At 35.4% G+C, this 21097-nt stretch overlaps 1 pseudogene; it reads right to left on the reverse strand.

The window, feature by feature from the left end:
* Nucleotides 1–2287: 2287 nt before the first annotated feature.
* On the reverse strand, nt 2288–2805 carry LOC140514772 (nuclear transport factor 2 pseudogene; annotated as a pseudogene).
* Between the last annotated feature and the right edge of the window lie 18292 nt (nt 2806–21097).

The raw sequence follows: 21097 nt of genomic DNA on the forward strand, positions 1-21097 counted from the left end.
GTCATATACCCGTATGTAGTGATTGTGAAAAATTCGACAACAATAAAAGGTTTCTGATGGTGTAATGACCAAAAATTAATTCAAAATCAAATACATAATGAATCGGAGGTTTGTCCGGCAATGCTTGCCCATGTTGTATCACATGATTTTACTGCAGACTTGGCTCTGAACGCAACAGTCATGATTATAAAATCAAAATATCAATCAACTCTGAAAAACATTGAAGATGCTCCATATCCTGCAGTATCAATCAAAATTTAATTCTTTATGAAAAAAATAAACAAGCACACCTATCTCATTATCATGAAAATTTGCTTTCATCTTTAATAAATGGCAAAATTATGTTCACCAAGGAATCATTTTAAAATAAATTCCTTTGTTATTTGTTATCAGTAAATGTTTGATTTGTATGCCTATTTTATATACATATATATCCACAGTTGCTTAAAAATTTCTCGGTCAAAAATGTATCATGAATGGAAAAAAGTTTAAGAAGCTGTGACCTAGACCTTCTCCATCTTTCCCATATTTTTATACTTTATTCTCTTCTCTAGTGATACTGATCTCGTTACCTGTTCTTCACAAAAGACACTCCAGCTCCCAACTCCGTGCATTTTCATGGGCTGTCCCCTTCTGTACCTGTAATTCTTCCCCTTCCCATCTCTTAGCTTTGCTGACTTCCTTCAAGTTTTAGTTAAAATCTGATTTCCCTCTGAGGTTACTCCTTATTCATTCTGTATATATCTTATTTGCCTATAGTTACTTGCATTCTACCTTTCCCATTAGGACAGAGACTGTTTCCATCTTTCTTTGTATCTTCAGTGCTTTCCATAGTCCTCATCACATAGAAGGGGATTAATGAATGCTTTTTGACTAACTTTTTCCATCCTAATGAAATACTTCTTCAAAGCATTACACAAGAAAATGACATAGCAGATATAGTGTTGAATTTGAAACTGAAAAGATCTGTGTTCAAATTTTGCCTCTTTTTTACTTCAGTTTCCTCATCTGTAAAATGGGAATAATAATAGCATCTGTCTCACAGCGTTGTTGTGAGGATTCAATGAGATAATATATGTAATATGTTTTATAAACTTCGCGTTGTATAAATGTTATCCATTAGTTATTTTTAGCCATTCTTGTTTCATAGATAGAGGGAAAATGCGAGGCTTTTTAAAATTGTGAGCCAGGAAAGAAATCGGAAGCTTCCCTTGGCAAGGTATAGAGAAACAACTGAGTTTATTTAACCTCAAGTAAATCTTGTTGCCCAGCAGGGCAGCCACAGTCAGTTGCACTGAACTCTACCCTTTTTAGAGCAGAGATAAAAATGTATGAGAATAAATTCAAAGTACACTTTTTTTCCTGCCTTAACAGACTTTGTTTTTAAGGATCAAATGACATAATGTCTGTAAAATGCTTTGAAAAACTTAAAGTTATTTAAATGAGAGAGGCTGCCATTGTTTTCATTCTTCTCATCTTATGCTTGAGGAAAATCAGATAGAAATATTCCTGGGATAAGTCACCATCATACTATTGTTCTTTTATTTATAATATTGGTACAAAAAGATTAAAAAATAATATTTTGTGTGCAAACAAAAATATTGGTGATAACTTTATCTTTTATGGGCTCATTAAAAGAATGTTTAGGACTATTATTACTATTACTATTCATGTCATTATTAGAATTTTCAATTATTCCAAGTGAGATGGGACTAAAATAAGTATCCATACTATTATAATTCCTTTTAATTTTATGTTTTCTAGACTATTGTACAGGTCAATAAAATAATTGCTTTTCATAACTCAATAAAATATCAGGAATTTAGCTTATCTTTTGTAGGAAAGTGGACAGCATCTTAGGAACAGACCAAGTAGCAGGCAGATTGATGAAGGTACCCTACATTTCATCTTATTCCCACATAATTTTGATTTCTTCCACTCAGTCTCTATGTTTTGAAAGCTTTTCTTGCCACATTGGTAGAGATTATAAGTATTTAGTAAGATACTATCTATTTTAAACATTATTTTAGGGAAATTTTCATGGTTTTATTATAAATGAGGCATTGGAACATCTGAACAAATCAAGATCTAGGCTGCATACGCAGCTGCTGCTATCTCCTTCATTGCTTTGGGTTACTAGAACAACATGTCAGTACATTAAGAAAAAGACAATCTTTTGCATTACTTAGACTTTCTAAGGCATGCACTGGTACACTACAAACTTCTCTTGTCCAGTGCAACTAGTATAATGTCCACACATCATGCACCACAGACTCAAATAGTGATGCTACTGCCACCACCATGGCATCCACCCACCACGTCCTTGCAGGGTTGTGTATGATTTTTGCAGTGTTCTGAGGGGGCTGGGGAGAGGAAGTGTGAATAATATCAGGTAGAGGAGAGAGAAGGAAACAGCGTGGGCACCTTGGGAAGAGGAGGCACAACCAAAGTTGTGAAACGCTAGGCTCAACATATCATTGGTGCATACCCAAACATCATTGATGTTCTTTAATAAAAATATCCGGTGAGATCCCATGATGGGGTCTTCATCAGCCTTTAGCTGCCCCACCAGCTCTCAGGGGCGGGCTGATGCTCCTGAGCTGTGATGGTGTGCTGTATTTTCTGAAATGGAAGGCTAGACAACTTCTCTACGATGGTTGCTTTGCCTTGGAATTGCTCCCCTTCCCACGTAAAGTAAGATGCATCAGTATATATTGCTCCTACATGACTTCGGTTATTATCAAATAACTGGTGGTAATGCTGTACAAAGCTGGATCCAATCTTCCAAATTGGCTTGTCTCCCATTCTGGATCCTCACCTAGCAGCAGAAACTGTAAAATGAGGAGACTGAATTAGAAGATGGTTTCCTAGAATTAGAAGGTGGTCTCTTCTGACCCTTAAACTCTGTAATTAATGTTGGGCTCCAGGAGTAAGGCTGCAGTCCTAAGCCCAACTGGCTGGCACGATGGCAGCAGTGATGGTGGACACCAAGCAGAGCATGGTCCTGGACCAACTGTCCCTCTCCCCCCACACCATTAATTTTCTTGATCTGTGTTATGTCTGAGTGATTTTGGGGAGAAGTCCTATGTGTGACACAATCTAGTTTGAGTATAGTTTATGTTTTTAATATTCAAATATATTTTGATGTCCTTATCTACTGATTGATTTAATAGTATAATACCATTGTATTGTACTTGAACAAGAGTGCAGAGGTCTCTAAACTTTTTGTTTAGGAAGATAGTGAAGAGCCTTTGTAGTACTAGATTTTCAGCAGATGTTAGTTTCTACCATCTACAAGTCTGTGCCACGTAGTTGTTATCATTTCCTAGCATATTCTGCACTGATAAGCAAGTCTGAATCTGTAAGGATAACTTATCTGTAATATCTTATCAGGACTTACCATCACAAATTCCTTCATTTTCATGTAAAGGTTTGCTTCCTACATAAGCTCTTCTTTCGTTCTTTGAGAGAAGATAATCTAATTATTTCTATCTCCACCCTCTCCCAAATAGTTCTTGTTTAAGGGCACGTTTATATTAGGTTCAAAATAAACAAAACCACTTGATTCCTCGGTTGTTATCTTTTAAAGGGGAAGAGGATTCAAGCTTACAACCTCAAGTTGGAGTCTTTCTCTCCAAATGGTAGTTAGACAAAATAGCAACACAGATAGTGAATAGTGAGTAAAGCAGATAACAAATGGAAATTGGAGTTCTATAGAATAGAATATGTAACAAAATATATAAGTCAATGAATTCTTTATATCGGAGTGAATTGACATCTTACCCAACCAAGACAGAGGCTCCACTATCACCAAAAAGAAATTTCCTCAAATCTCTAGGGAGTCATCCTGCAAATCAGAAACATGCTGAGAAATCAGCTTCACCTTAAAGATCTACAAGAGAGACTTTCTCTTTCTTCTTCCTGACTGAAGAGAGTTAGGTATCTTGAAGCTGAAAAGCATGAATGCCCTTCCTCTCTAAAGATCTCAACCAACTCTACCTCTCACACCAACAGGCAGTGTTGTCATCATTAAACCTACTAATTAGGAGAATCTTAGACAAAATACTCCAGATTGAAATTCAGGCTACATCTATAAACCAATATGCATTACTCAAACATTATATATTGTTAGATATTTGTTGGGAGTTAATATTTTATGGACTGTGGTGAACAGAGATAAGCAGTTTTTACACTTTCCTTATAAAATCTTCATTGATAAATAAGTCTACATGTAAGGATAACTAATTCTGAATTGCGATTATCATTATTAATTTGTCTTTGTATTTAAATTTTATTTATTGTTTTTTAATGTGCAAATATTGTTTAATGTGTAAATAAATTTAATGTATTTAATTTAATCTGTAACTTGAAAACTTTTCACCCCATAGAGTTTGATGTTTTTACGATTTTGATATCTCAATGTCCATTTCATGAGTAGAGGTAGGAGAGGCATAATGGAGGAGTATAACTCAGTGTGATTCATAATAGGTACTACATATGATTTGAGATCATTGTAGACCTCTTCTGTGAAGGTTTGGCTATTAGAACCTGAAATACAAGGGAGTTGACCTTTTGTGAAGCCATTGATTGAATTTAGCACCTTGGTCAGTGTGTTATAATTCTTCCTATGAATCAAATAAATGAATGGGGCAGGATGTGAGTATATACTGGCCCTACTTTAAACCATCATGATAGTCAGCTTGACACTGGATGGATAAATTAGTGAGGCTAAGGAGGGAAGATAAAGCAGAAGAAGAAATATCATTACTTCACCTACTAGATGAGCTGCAGTTAGAATAGATGGTGCTGACCTGCTAAAGTAGGCAAATCACATGTGCACATGAAATGGACTGAAGACATAAGCACTTTCAGTATGCACTGATACTTCCTCACAGCCAACTCCAGTATTGCCATTTATAGGAAAGGGCTCCATGTTGTTTTTGTTGATGGTACTTTTAGCTCCATGTCCAACAGCAATGTATCTTCAGCTACTGTAGGGTAGTCATAAGAAATAACTTCACTTTAAGATCTAGGTTAAATTAAATGAGAGATAAAGTGGAAGAGTTACTATAATTTGGAGATGGAAAAGTTAAGGACCTGAGGTCACTGAAAATCTTAGTTTAACACAAACTCCAGAAATTCTGTCAAAAAGCAAACATGACAAAGGGTAGGAGGTAGCTGTCACTGTCACTTATGCAGTTTATATCTTAGTATTAATGCTTGCTTGCTAGGCTCTTGGATTTGCAACAAAATGTTTTCTAAGGTGATTCAGTTGATTAAAAAAACCTAAACTTCTCTCACCCCTTGGTTGGGATAAACTATTTCATAAGTACAAAAAGGTACACAAGAGAGTGAGCTCTAACTGAAGAAAACACAACTCCTTTTTAAATCTTTTTCTCATTTGATCCAACTTTTGTTTTAATTTGTTGGGACTTTTATGATCACAAAGACAACTAGAAATTTCCCATATCCTCCTGATAATAATATATGGTATAATATATGACTTTTTGAAATACTATTGTTATATACATACATAATATGCAAATATAATTGTTATTGAATTTTAAAACCCTAAGCCACATGGAGCAAAGTGTTTTCAAAACACAGAGAACTAGCTGAAGAGATTAAAATCATGTGCAAGAAGGATGATATCCTGTCACATACAAGAACTGTACAAGCATGCTTGCCCTGAGCTTAAAAATGATGATCAAAGATGATTAAATGAGCTTACAGAATAATTACTTTATTCAGCTACAAAAAGCATTTATTTTATCTACCCTGTAATAATCTGTAGAATATTAACTATATAAAAGACAAACAATAGATAGCAACTTGTCCTAGATGATTTCTATCTAAACCCCAATGAAAGAGTTGACAAAGAAATAATACTAACAATAATAATTATAATTATGTTTTATTATAAAATATATAATTGCTGTTATATATACATATTGTAAATTATTATTTTCAGATTCTCATTTTTTAAATAGAGCTTAAATAGAAATTATTCTGGAATGTTTTAGTTTTACTGTTATTCTTTTATATTTAGTGTCCCAGGGACTATAATGCAGCTGGACAAATTGACTGCCTTTGTAATTGGATAAAGGTATTGGATTGTTAGCTCATCTTCTGGGGGATCAATGAAAGCATCCGAGGGACATCACAAGCAGCAGATAGGATGATGAAGATGATATGTAATTAATATTGGACCCACATAGTTTTGATGTCTTATTCTAGGCCTCTATATTTTAAAAACTGTTGCTGCTGCTGCTACTATTGTATACAGTCTAGGAAAGCCAGAGACTTCCCTTGCAAGGTCCTTTTTACCATTCCAAAAAAAATTGCCCTACCTATTCTAATAGTAGTCTAATATTCTAAATATCATTCTATTTTATTATGTAAGTTATAATGAAACAGAGAAATATTGCTTGCTTTCAAAAATAAGTTACAAAGCCAATATAGGAAATACAAGAAAGTAATGATTCATATTTGTATGGTGCTTTTAAGTTTATAGATCCCTTTCCTTGTAACAACCACATGAGATAAGAAGTGTAAATATTACTTTTCCAATTTTGCAGATTACAGAACTGAGGCAGAGAGATGTTAACCTTTGCTTGAAGTCAAAGAACTAATTAATGTCCACACCTGTGAGTCTAAGATCAACATTTTTTAATTTTTTAATTTATTTTCAGTGTTCTACAATCACTACCATATAACTTAGATTTTTTTCTCTCCCTCCCCTTCTTTCCCCCCTGCCTCCTCCCTCCTTTCCCAAGATGGCATACACTTTTATATAGGTTCTACGCATATATTCCTATTAAATACATTTTTACCATAGTCATGTTGCATAGAAGAATTGAGATGAATGGGAGAAATAATATAGCAAACCAAAATGTGATACAAAAGAAAATGTTCTGCTATATTCTGTTATTGAATTCCACAGTTAACATTCTTTCTTAATGAACACTACATTTCTATGTGCGATTCAGATAGATGGCACAATGGATAGAGTATTGAACTTAGAGTCAGGAAGACCTATGTTCAAATCTGGCCTCAAAAACTTATTTGAGCAAGTCACTTGATTTTTCTTCGCCTCCGTTGCCTGAGCTGTAAAATGGGGGGAAAATTAATACTTATTTAATTGTTGTTGTAAGATCAAATGAAATAATATTTGTAAATCATTTACCAGAGTGCTTGGCACATAGTAGGTATTATGTAAAAGCTAACTTGTAAAATAATAACAGTAATGATAATTAGTAGTAGCATTAGTAGTGGCAGCAGCAGCAGCATCATCTTCAATAGTAGTAGTATATGTAGACACACAGGATACTTGTATATATGTATAGCTACAACTGAGTACTTTATACATACAGGGGTTTTTGGGGGACCAGGACACTTCCTCTATCTACAGGAGTCTGTAAATACACAGGTTTTATGTAAACATCCTGAACTATTCACTGGAATCCTCTGGATACAGTTACCGATAAAGCTTTCCTATGAAATCTGATAATCTGACCTAGTCATGCATCATTCTGGAAATCCTTTTGAGAACCTAACATTGGAATGATCATAGAATGGGGCTCCTAGTGACACTGAAAACCTAATCTTTAATGGTTTAATTTTGACTAAGTAGAGGTTTATCATTCAGTTGTGTCTGACTCTTGGTGACCGTACTTGGGGTTTCCTTGACAAAGATACTAGAGTGGAATGCCATTTTTTTCTCCAATTCACTTTAAAGAGATGGAAACCAAGGCAAACAGATTTAAGTGACTTGTCTAAGATCACACAGCTAGTAAATGTCTGAGGCCAGATTTGAACTCAGGAAGATGAATCTTCCTGAATTCAGACCTAGTAGGCTATCTGCTCCACCACCTAGCTGCCCCAAGTATAGATCAGATGGAATCTATTTTCTTCTTCCTTGAATAGCTAAGATTCACTAGATTAAGTAGAACCTAATGTATTTTATAACATACTCATTATTCAATCTATCAATCAATCAATTTATAATTTATTGAGAATTTGCTAAGTGTGTTGCACTCAGAAACTTAAGATACAAAGATAAAAAAAAGATCCCTGGTATAATCACTAATAAAAACAGTATTTTCTACTTTCATTTTCACTCTACTCATTAGAAGTACAGGTAGGATCATTTCTCAGAGAAATCCTCATATTTGATTTGAGGTGGAATGATATGAAATGCTGTATTGATCACACCGTACCTGATTGGATGGGGGTTAGGGAAGGTTATGCTCTCTGTAAATTTCCTTTGATCCTACCAAATGCTGTTAGCACCATGCTTCAGGAAATAGGTGAGCATAATGATTTTAGAGTTGTGGCAGCTTTGCTGACTGCATTCTTGAAGCAGACTTTTTTTTTTGTTAACTGCGGTATCACTGTGAAAGATGAGATTATTATTTATTAAAAATAAAAAAGAATAAGGTAGAGAGTAATTGCCATAACCCAAGATTTAATGTGTCTATCACATTCTATAGATATCTCTATTTTCTCTAAATTCATGGAGAGAATGTTTAATTCAGAGACTATTGTTTTTATTTATTTTTACTTATTATTTGTGCCTTTCTGTAGAGAAATTATGGAAATTTCTACTCTATTTATGCATACATGCAGCTGTGAGTGCCACTGGGCACAAACAGTGGTTTTGTCTGAACAAGGAAACTTCCTCCACTTTCTGAGTTCTTTTGTTACAAATAAGTTAGACTCTTTATTCAAGAAAGTTGCCTCATTTCCTCTATGTATAAATCAGATTCTAAGGGCAAAGCTTATTTAAAAACTGAAGTATTAGCTTCTTAGATTACATTTTGTAACAATAATAACATTATAAGGAGCTTATATTGCTTCTGTTTATAGAACATCTTTTTCTAAGAAGCTCAAGGAGGCATTCACATTAATCTTCACAAAATCCTTATTAGATATTTTTCCTTGTGGTGAGTAAATTCAAATCATATATTGAATCTTATAGAATAGAAACTGAGGTATAGAGATAAAGAAAAATTGTACAAATATAATGAGTGACTAGGATGATGGAATGGGAAAGGGGGAGATTTTTTTTTTCTCCATGTAGTTTTATAATTAAGTGATTGAGATATAGCAAACAAAATGGAGTACTAGACATTTTCTCCAATCCTCACAATCTCTCAAAATTCTCTATAAAAAAGTTATATTAAGGACATAAAGTAATTGCAACCCTTTCCACAGGCTTATACAACAAGAATCATAAAGAGGTAACAAATTTACAAATCAAAAGCAAAGAAAGTTAATTTCTAATCCTCTGTTCCACCAAACTCTGTGCTCATGAGGGTGGCAAAAAGGAAGGGTGGGTTGTGTTTTGGAATTCACTCAGCAACTTCCTTACTGTTACTACATTCTCTGTGTCCCCATCCCATGATTTTACTCTCACCCCTGTTTTATGGCAAAAAGGAGCAAAAATAATTTTAGAAACCAGTTCTTGATCTCAGGGAGCTCAGAGTTTAATTGGTGAGACAACACATAAACAATTGTGTACAAACAAGATGGTGAATGGCAAATGATACATTTTTATAGAACAAACAACTTTGGATTCAGTCAAAAGCCTGCACTTAAGGACCTAGAAGTCCACATGTGGCCTCAAGGTCACAGATTCCCCACCCTTGGGTAATACCCTTGACAATAATAGGGAAGTTAAGAAGATGGATTGGGAAAAGAGCGAGTTCTGTTTTGGAGAAGTTGAGTACAGGATCTCTACAAAACACAAGAGATTAGGGATGGAAAAAGATATTTGTGAATCATCTGAATAGAGATGTTCATTGAATCCATAGATGTTAATGAGATCACCAAGGGCAATAATAAAGGGGGAAGTGGACTGGGCCCAGGACAGAGCCTTGGATATGGTTAGTAGGCATTACTTGGATGAAGATTCAGCAAAAGAGACTAATGAACACTGAGGGAAAAGGAGAAGTAGGAGGGAACCATGTCTCGGAAACCTACAGAAAAGAAAATATCCAAGAGAAAAGCATTATGGTCAGTAATGTTAAAGGCTGCAAAGAAGTCAAGAAATATGAGCTTTGAGAAAAGGCCATTAGATTAGGCAATTAGAGGATCACTGATACCTTTGGAGAGAGGTTTTACTCGAATGAAGAGGTCAGATGTGAGACTTCAGAGTTAATAAGAAAATAAGAGGAAAGGGAAGCACTAATTGGAAAAGAAAGGAAAATGTATCAAAACGCAAGGAGGCAGAGGACTTTGTGGAATCCTATGCAAGAGTTGAATCGAAAGAAAATGTCTTCAGAAAGTTGTTTGGGTCAATGGGCAGTGAAGTGACTTCCTCATAGTCACTGTCAGTATGTATAACAGACAGGTCTTCAACTCAACTCTTCCTGACTCTAAGGTTGGTTCTCAAGTCACAACATCTTGCTGCCTTCCTGCAGTACTACAAAGAATTTCATAGGCAAAAAAATGTTTGGATTATATCATTTCTTTTTCTACTATGAAGATAGCAATTTTGAATATGTAATAAATTGACAAATATTATAGTTACACATAAGAAAAAAAAAGCTCCCTCCCAAATTTCTACTGTATACATCTTTTATGTAAAGCCCAAATTCTTCTACATAGCACTACTTTCTGCAAAACATTTTCTATCCTCACTTTGTTCACCATCATTAACTCCAATATTCTTGGTAGGAAGCACAAACATATAGAGAGAGTGAGCATGATAGTATACTGGATAGAGAACCTGAGTTAACAATCACAGACTATGTGATTCTCCCTGGAAAAGCCACTTCACTTTCTTTGCCCCGGGCAACTTTCAATACTATAAATTGTCATACAGCTGATGATGATCTATATTGGTACAAGGTACTCTCTCATCAAGAGTTCTCTGCACCACTGAAATCACAGGGCTCTATCCTGCTTCCTGAAAGAAAAAAAAATACATCAGAGTCACTATGTAAGAAAACCTGAGAACATGACATTAAACATTTCAATTCTTTTTCACTATTGATAAAGGTCTCCGTGGGTAGAAATAGTGTCCTTGAGAGAGCTCTGGATGTGTACTAAGAATGAATCTGAATGAGATACCTGGTCTGGGGGTCCCCTCCATTTCTCACTATAAAGAATATTCAAAACAATGAACCACTGGTGGAATGAACTGATAGCTAGGGCTGCTGGTGATTAATATAATAGTGCTGACTTGCACAGCATCTATAAGAATGACATCTCCTTACAGGGTGATGTTTCATTCCATTTTCTTGGTGGTTGGTGGATATGGGCAGCAGAGTCTTGCAAATGTGTCTTTCTGAATGTTTTTCCTCTTGTTCTTTGACCACAGCTTGATTTCCATGCAGGTATTTTCTAGCTGCATACTCTGAAAGCACTTGAAAGACTTGGTACTTTATCAATAATAATTAACAGTTGATATATAGTGCTTTGGAAAAGAATGTGAATGCATAGTGCCCCAGGAAGATTTCCTTGAGATCTGAGATCAATGTCTCCAGTGAAAATTAAGAGAACATCATGAAATCCTCTCAACCTTTCTCTTATCTCATCATTTTGGTCCAATAAAATCATTTCTGCAGTATGGAAAAGTCTATCTTGATTAAAATTCCCATCTGCCACTAATGTGCATTTTTTAAAATGGTTTTATATTAAAGTATGGCACATAGCAAAGGTCCTTTAAGTAAGTTATTGACTTCTCTGTGTTCCAGTAAGTTGGCATAATTTCCCTAATTTTGTTTGCTTGCTCAAGTGAATCCTTAAAGAGAAGCTCCAATTTCAAATTATATTAATCGTTCAATAATTTATTAAGCACTTATTTTGTGTCAGACACTAAACTAAGCACTTTGGATCCAAAGAAAATGACAGAATCATCCCTTCTCTCAAGGAGTTTATATTTCTAGTGAGAACGAGAATTTATAAATAAATAGGTACATAGCAGAGACGTATAGCTGAGGGGACTGAAAAAGGTTTCTGCCAAGATATTTGAACAACCTTAAAGAAAATCAGGGATTCTAAGAGGTGGCAGTGAGAAGGGAGAACATTCTCAACATGGGTGACAGTCTATGTGAAATCACGGAAACAGAAGATGGAACGTGATGATGAAGGAGCAGTAATTAGGCTAACACGGCTGGGCTATGAAGTGCATGAATAGAATTAAGTAATGTATTAAAAGTCTGGAAAAATCGAAAGGGACTAAGAACTTTAAATGCCAATCAGAGAAGTTAATATTTGATTCTAAAGCTACTAGAGTTTATTGAGTTAATTATCAATCGAGATTAGATATCTATGTTCATCTCACAGTTTCTATATATTTAAAAACGTGTAAAATGAACTTACCAGACTGCATGATAATGACCAGGAAATCAAGGTTCTACAAAAGACTGAACTTTCCAACAGGTCGTATTTGAATACAGTTCATTATCATTATTCAGGCAGTGAACAACCCCCAGAGAGGTTGGGGTATTTCACTTTTTCCTGGGCTAAACTCAACTCCATCTAATATGTCTTCATCATTGCCTGCCTCATTTGCATGACTCTCTTAAGCAGTTACAGACAACAGTGCTTAGGTCCACCCTGACGGTCCTTAATGGGGTTTCCAACTTTCCTAATCAATGCATTAGTCTTCTTAGGGTTAATTGATCAAATTTCCATGACATACACACATCAATATTATATTGAGCATATGTTTTAGGAAAAGTTGTTTACAGCATTATTATTTTATATATCATCTATGAGTTCCATTTTCAGGATATCTTAGAAAATTATCTATTTTGTTTATCTATTTCCTCTATCACACAAAGTCTAGACTAGGTTTTTAAAGGTAATTAAAACATTCTTTAAGTGTGATTGGTTCATAGGACTAAGGCACAAACTGAGAAGTACGAAAGTACAACTGAGAAAGAATAAGCTTGTTTCTCATTGTTGACACTTGCTGTTCTTGTACAACGCACCATAATAAGGCAACTCAGATAAGGAAGTTGTACCTAATTAAATCAAGGTTGTATCCTTGCTAAATATGCTTCCCATGCTATTCTCATTGACTTTTTTGTTGGGTATCAGAACATATAAGTGGCTCATTTGTTTTTTCAAATCCCAAGTCATGCTTGGCTCAGAACAATGAATAAAATGTAGTAATGGTTAACAACAATATTAGGTGTCATTTATGCATGGTTTTAAAGTTTTTAAAGTGCTTTAATATATTTTCCTCATTTTACAGATTAAGAATTTGAGTCATAGAGAGGTGATTTGATTTTCTCCCTAGTCACACAGGTATACTTTATTTTTATTTCTCCAAGTGTCTTGAATTCTTTTGTGTTCATTGAATACAGCAGATTGTTAGGTTTTGTCTTCTTATCCTCTCTGCTTGTCTTATTTTATTAAACTGTTTAATTCAAACATATTTACGTTATGATTTTTAGGTTTATGTTTACCTTTATTTACATATTTTAAATTGATTTGAATTCACTTCTTTTTTCCCCCTGCAATTCATTCTGTTCATATGAGTTGGATGTTAATTTATTCTACAAGACCCTCACCCATCCCAGCTTTGCTTACTTGCCCTATCTTAAGTTATTAAATTTGCTTAAATGTTAGTTTTTTCTTTTTAAATTATCTATTTTATTTGTCTATCTATTTCATGTTCCTCCTTTCTTTTTATTTACCCCTGTAAGCACGTGATTGAAAACTTTCCCTCTTTGCCTTTAATTTCTATTTTAAGTAATATTCTTTTGCCATGTTATTTTCCGCAAAGTTTTCACGTGCCTTGTCCTCTTAATTATTTCTCTTTTCTTTTAGTCTATTCAGAATTATATTTTATCATTCATGGATTATTCCCTACTTGTTCCTTCATTAATATTTCTGAGGTTGGAACTTCCAAAGTAGGAAATTTGAAATCCTGTCTATTGAATTTCTTCAGAACTGCATTTTTATATATTCCCATCTCTCTTTCTCCCTCTTCCATTCTTAGAAATATGAAGGAAGAGATGTTGAATGGAAGCAATGTGATAGGAGTCACTCTATGCAGTTATATTCCATTCCATTCATATACTTGGACTTGTTTAACTATTCCCTAATTAATGAGTTTCTAGTTCATTTTCTATTCTTTTCTACCACACTGACAAATATTTTTTCAGTGGACATTTGCAGTTGTGATGATTACAATGAAAATGTTTGTGATGTAATGGTTCGAGTTTATGATAATTTTCATAAACTGGCTTTCAAGTACACCATGGAGGCAATAACAACATATCTCACCACTTTGCTAGCATTATCTTCCTTCTTGCCACAAATAATCAGGTGTTCCCTTGGAACACAAATAGATTCCTTGTCTCTGCATCAAAAGAAACAACATACAGTAGCAGTATGTCACCTGTGCCCTTTGCTGTAGAACTGGTTCAACAATCTCCCTGTCTGATGACATTACATTTTCCTGGGACACGGTCACATAACAATCCTGTGGGCTTCAGGGATTCTCTTTCCAATCCTGACCTGACATAGTTCCCTCTCCCCCTAGATGGGATAAGCAAATTACAATTGGGTTTGAAAGGGAAAGGTAACGCAATTTATCTCCAGGGTTTTGTCAGCCTCTTGTTGGAATACACACTGTCTCCAGGGCTGAGACAACTTATTTCCCAAGCCAGGATTTGCTGTGATCCCTTGTCAGGGTTTTGTGATGCAAGAGAGAAGAGAATTTTCATCAGTAGAGTGAGTATTTAGAGTAGCACTCTCTCTCTCTCTCTCTCTCTCTCTCTCTCTCTCATGCGTGCAAATAGGGAAATTTTATAAAGATGGAAAACAAATTCATTCAAATTGTAGTTCTGGGTGAAATCAATCAGCATTTCTAAACAAATAAATCAGCATAACCTCAACTTTTGGAAGGATTATTCTACTTGGGAGATATCTGGCAGTACAGGCAGATAGAGGATGTCCCAAGATGCAACGCTTTATTATTCAAATGAATCAGCTGTTAAATAATGTGATAGTATATCAAGAACCATATCCTTCCACCATAAAGCATGTTCAGAGTCATTTCTCCTGGTTCCAGGAGATCAAGAGGGTTTAGAGTCTGCTTTTGGACATGCAATGACCTAGCACTGAAAATGCATTGCAGTTTAGAATGATATGGAAAACTTAAGTGATCCTTCAGCAATCCCTGACTCATGATAGTAGGCTGCCAACCACTGGCCACCTTCCTTCTCTTGATTTTTTTAGTCTTCGCTGATCTTAGGTAAATGAGTAGCCTGAGATGTATGGGTACAGTTTTGGAAGCAAATTTAGAGTTCAAAAGATGAATAAGTTCCATTGGTTGTCAGACTTTGGAGGTGGTGGTAATGGTTGGTTTCAGAAATGAGTAGAACATGGAGTGTAGAGATGGTGCATATCTGTAGTGGAGTGAGAGTGAGGTGCAGAGGAGAATGGAAAATTGCCCAATCAGTAATTATTGTAATATATAAAGACCTACACAGTCAAGCAGGTCCAGCAATCTAGATGTGCACTATAAGTGACATCCTTCAAAGCTAGCTATGGGCTAAGTCAACCCACTTTTTGTATTCCCAATGATTTTTTAATATCCCAGATTTCAGATCTTGAAGAAGAGATATGCCTTTTTGCCTCCAGTATGAAATAACAGCAGCCAAGTCAATCTCTACCCTGCTCTGTTCATAGATATTGTGTATTTAGCATTGGTATGTGGCTACACAACCTCAGATGTAAGCTCCTTTGGGAGTCTAAAGAAAAAATTGGGGGAGTCATAAGCATCCATTCCATCGGCAAGATTTGGTGACTATGGAATATATATCTTTGTGAGTCTTGTTAAATAAAAGTGAAATCAAGAACAGGTTAGTGTGTGTTAATTTGATGCCTAAGTGAATACAGGTTTTCATCATGGTAAAGCCCTCAAAGGTGTGATGGACTGATCACTTGCCCCCTCTACCTCCACTTCCTTGGCAAAAGGTTCATTTACCAAATGAAGTACAATGGCCTCCTGCTTCAACCAGCAGAAGATATAGGTTATTTGTTCTTGTTATATCATAGGTTCATCTCTTTTTTGGGTCTTAGATATTGTTGTTTGGGCTTGACTCGGGCTGGTCCAAGTATTGAAATGAAATGGGACGTTAGTTAATCATCTAATAATTAACAAAAGGCTTATTTAGCCATATCATAGAGAAGATAACCAGTACGGATACAGCTTTGACTCAGCAGGAAAAAGCTTCCTTGACTCTATTAACCCTGGTTTACTCATCAGAAGACTGAGTGAGGAGGAGCCTGATGGGCTGACTTTTGTGTTTCAGGCAACAGAAAGATAGGTTGCAGCCTAAGCCTTAAGTATAATTGAAGAAACTTGGGCAGACAGAGTTTAAGTAACTTGGCAACACAGTTAGTAAACGTCTGAATCCAGATTTGAATTCATGTCTTCTGAACTCCAGGGCTATCCTTTCTATCCACTGTGCCACCAGCTGCCTAGTTAGACGAGAGCTTAGAGATCAGCAAAGTTCAACCTGTTCTTTTTACAGAGGAAGAAAGAGAGATTTAGGAAGGCCCAATAATTTTTTTTTTCCCACATAGAAAAGAATAATTTAAAAAGCAGTGTTTTGAAATCAGGTCTCTTGACCCCAAATCCAGTGGTCTTTCTGCCATACCACACCTGTGTGTAATGCATTATCATTTATATTCTGCACCCTATTAATAGCAATAATTCTAGCTGTTCTTTGGCTCAACTGCCATCTTAGTTCTTTCAAAGTTGGTATCCCTTGAGTCGTTGCCATATAACATCCCTGAGGTTTTTTCCCCTTTGTCTGGACTTGATTTCAGTGATATACGGTAGTCAGGGAAGGAAATTTCTCCTACTAATGCAGGGTCACATTGTTCTGAAACTTATAGTCTTGTATGTTGACTGGGGTTACAGAGAGGTTAGGTGAGTTATAAAGAGTACCATATGTTTGAAGGTTGTAACTCAGTTTATACTTTACTATGAGGCCTACTGTCCATCTGCTAAGGAATTCTGTACCTCCCTTCTCTTGGCTTGTCTTACATTGAATGGAGGAGGATAAAGTCTACATTTCCAAGAATACTGTGGATCCAAATCTCATGAAATATTGGAAGAAGAAGACAAGACTCCTTGTGTTAGGCCATATGTGTTAGGTCAAGGTTTAGGGTGTTTGGGAAAATGTCAGGTAGAGGCAGTGACAATTACAGAAATATTGACTATGAAGTCAGTGCCTGAAGCTTTTAGGACTAAGATAAGATCTCTGGCAGTCACGTCAGTGGTCTCTGCGGTTGAGTAGGGAATATGGAAGAAATTCCAAATATGCCTGTATTATAGAGACTTTTTTAATGTTGGGAGTTTGTGTTTAGCTGTTGGGTTGAGATTTCACACCCAATGATATCATTTTCTTTTTTTGTAATTAATCTTAAAGTCCAAAACTTTAACCACATAGTAATACATTGAGAATTGATATGCTGTTAGAAGGACAACTCATATATTTGGACCATTTGTAAAAATATATTAGGCAAAAAATGCAAATAGACAGTGAATTGGGACCAGAATCGAACAGGAAAAGTATTAAACAGGAAGTATAAATTGCTTTAGGGAAATTATATATTTTTCATTAACTTTAGATTCTCCCTAAAACTCATTAAAAAATCAGCAATATTCTTCCAATGGTGCAATATGGCTGCAAGTCATGGAATAAGTGGTCTCTGCAGTATTAAAATTGAAATTTATCCAGAGGTAGAAAGTGATCATAAGTAAGCTACAACATGTAACCAACCAAGAATTTCAGAAAAGATGGAGCATTAATGGACTTTCCTCTTGGATAAGAAAGCGAGTGTCTTGGCTATCTTTCTTTTTATTTTCTTCCTCTCTGTGTACCCAAAGTTTTTTTCTTCTATAGCAATGACCCTAGCCTCAAATAGAAATAGATGCTTCACTGGCAGTATATTAACTTAGAAAACTACAGATTAACATTACCTATGCTGTATTGTATTTTTAGTTATTTTTAAAAAATATTTTTCAATTATATTTTAATTGGGGTTGGGCAAGATTAGGGATTTTTAATAGGCAGGTTGAGGATCAAAATCATGAGTTTGACACCTCTGTAGAGTTTTCTCCTCCCTTTACAATGATCTTTCACTATGCAATGTTTTTTTACCTTGATTCATTTAGGTAAAGAGGTTTTTTTCTCTGTTGTTTTGCTGAGTATGACTGGAAAAGCCCAAACCCAGGATTTCTGAGGAAGTATTTTGCAGAATATACAAGCTAGGACCCCAAGTCTTGACTTGATGGTCAAGTAGAGTACTTGAGGGTATTCTATATATGTTTCATAGATAAATTGCCAAAGGCAGAGTCAAATAGAACTTACCACTCAGATAACAAGCTTGTCATTTTCTCTGGGTTGGAATCACCAATTGTGTCTCACTGGGAGATCCTGCAAAGCCCCTGAATCTAAGCATTTTCCTTTTCCTCTTAGCCCCAACCACTAGTCTCCAGAAAGTTAGAGTAGGGCGCTAGAAGAGAAAACCTTGCCCCAGTCAGCAAATTTGCAAAATGTAATAGAGGAGAACAGAAGATTCTGAAAAGCATTAAATATTTATCCAACATCATTCCCCCATCGAACATGCTTTTATCTAGGGTTAAATATTATTAAAAGTCAGATCATTCTATTTCAGGGTAGTGGACTACATTTAGTCACTCAAATTTAATGCATTTACTTTCTAATTAAGTAATGTATCTAGACTGAAGAATGATGAAGGCAATTCAATGATTTAAAATAATTTTCTCAATATACATAGTAATGATTCTCCTTTGCAAAACCTTGCAAATAGATTAAAGGATGTTTCGCTTGTAAGTCAGTATAAGAGCTGACTTCAGTTTGGATTACAGTGAACATCTGTAGGCCTTAAATCACCCATACCTAGAAGACATTAGAAAACAGGCCAAAAAGCCTTTCCTAAGATGAAAGTTAAACCTTATTTGTTGAAATTTGTCTTATAGACTCTCACGTGCTAGATTGTGGACCTTGCTTGTCTGCCTCTACCTAAATCACTTATTTGCCTGCTGTGTGCTTCAGTTAATTTCTCTCTTTTACCCTATGCTTGCATAAACTTACAATATATGATACCTGCTTGTTTCTCCACTCCATTAAATTTTTAATCTTTAGTCAGCCCCATAATTCTAGGTCATCTCAGCCTGATTTGAAAAAAACCTGAGGAAGTGATGAGTGGGATGAGTGACAGGTAAGCTGAAGCTGGATTCTGAATCAGATGATACCCCTTTTGTAATAATAACACTTTGGGGCAGTTGGGTGGTGCAGTAGATAGAGCACCCAGCCTGGAATCAGGACAACCTGAATTCAAATCTCGCTTCAGACACTTGACACTCTCTAGCTGTGGCAACAGCCACAAAACCCTGGGCAAGTCACTTAACCCCAACTGTCTCACGTAATAATAATAATTACATTTTGAATTTATTTAGCACTTTATTATGGTTTTGAAAATAATCATTCATCCATATCATTTCCCCCCACAACAGTATTGTAACGGAGGGAAGGTAAGTACTGTTTTGGCTGAATTTTAAATTAATTCTGAATATAAACTACAAGGCTAACATGACTTTTCTTTGAAGGAAACATGAAATATGCATTTCAAAATAACATTGATTATAGATCCACTCAAGTTTTCTATGAGCCAGGTTTTGGTTTAAATTCAGACCAAAGTGGTAATTTTGCTTCAGGACTTTGTGTATCTATAATTTTATTAGTAGGGTGTGCTCCCATCATCGATGAAGGTCACAAGCTCTTAAATTCAAGTCTAGATTCAGTGAAAAGGCTGTACTTGAGGACCTAGAGGGCCCAGGTTGCAGATTCCCCCACCCTTTCTAGACTGACAAGAGCAAATAGGTGAAGAGTTTGAGAAACACCATTTGCCTGTGTCAGAGGCAAGATACTATGAGAACATATTAAGACTTTGCTATTTACCCTTTATGCTGAATATTGCAAAATAATGTCACGGAGTATTTCAGTCTAAAGTCCTTGATCTAATGTAAATAAGAAACTATTTTGAGTCTTTAACTCTTGTTTCCAAAAAAAATATTCTCAACTGAAATTTTTAAAATATCATTCCTACCTAAAGCTCAACTAGTTCCTTGAGAGAAAGTTCTATCAGCCCTGGAAGGACTCCTCCCTGAAGTGATTGGGGTAATGATCAGCCTAAGAAAAAGAAGTCTGATTAATTGAGTTACTAGAAGATCTCCTGAATTCACCTCTGACCAGGTCAAAAGAAAGATGCTTAGAGGGAGTGGTAAAAGAGGGATTGAATGGTTTTAGGAAAATGATTCTCCAGGGTCTGCCAAAAGTTAAGTGACTATTATTCTGTTTGATGAATTAAAAACTGTTATCTGGACTTTTGCTTGAACTCTGAATCTCTGTTTTGCCTTATCATGTAATTTTGTGTTTTATTTGGAAGGAATATTACAAAGTTATAAGTGAAATGGGGATTTGCAAAAGAAGAATGGCTCCCTGTCCTTTTGGATTTTCTCTCTAAGAAGAGATATTTACAATTGTATTAATAAAGTTAATAAATTTATCTCCATCAGGTTTCAGCCCAAAACACAGAATACTGAATTTTTTCACAATATAGTCATAATTAGGGACTTCGACTATTCAGACATCTATTGGAACAAACTCTTTGTGAAAAGCAGCTAATAATTTCTTGACTTTCCTTAACAATAATTTCATTTTTAAAAAGGTGTAAAGACCACAAGGAGAAATTGTATTCTTTATTTGATTATCACTAACAGGTTGTCAGGATGGGAATCTAGAAGGGGAAATTGTTTCCCTATTCTTGTGTGTTTGTGAGACAAAAGGAAAGAATATCTGGCCATAGTTTGAGAAACAGACATATAAAACCCAGGATCTCTTAAGTTCTCTCCTAAATACACCCCAAAACAATGTGATTCTAAGAGGAATAATAATTTTATGGGAAATTTAAACTTGAGTCACCATATTTGGACCTGGTATGCTGATAAACTATTCTCCCAATGTTTCATTTGTCCTCTTGGAAAGAGTTCAATGGAAAAGTCATATTTTGTATTCCTTGTGTCCCAGAA

The sequence above is a fragment of the Notamacropus eugenii genome, chromosome 7 (genome assembly GCF_028372415.1).
Source record: "Notamacropus eugenii isolate mMacEug1 chromosome 7, mMacEug1.pri_v2, whole genome shotgun sequence".
In the NCBI taxonomy this organism is placed as follows: Eukaryota; Metazoa; Chordata; class Mammalia; order Diprotodontia; family Macropodidae; genus Notamacropus; species Notamacropus eugenii.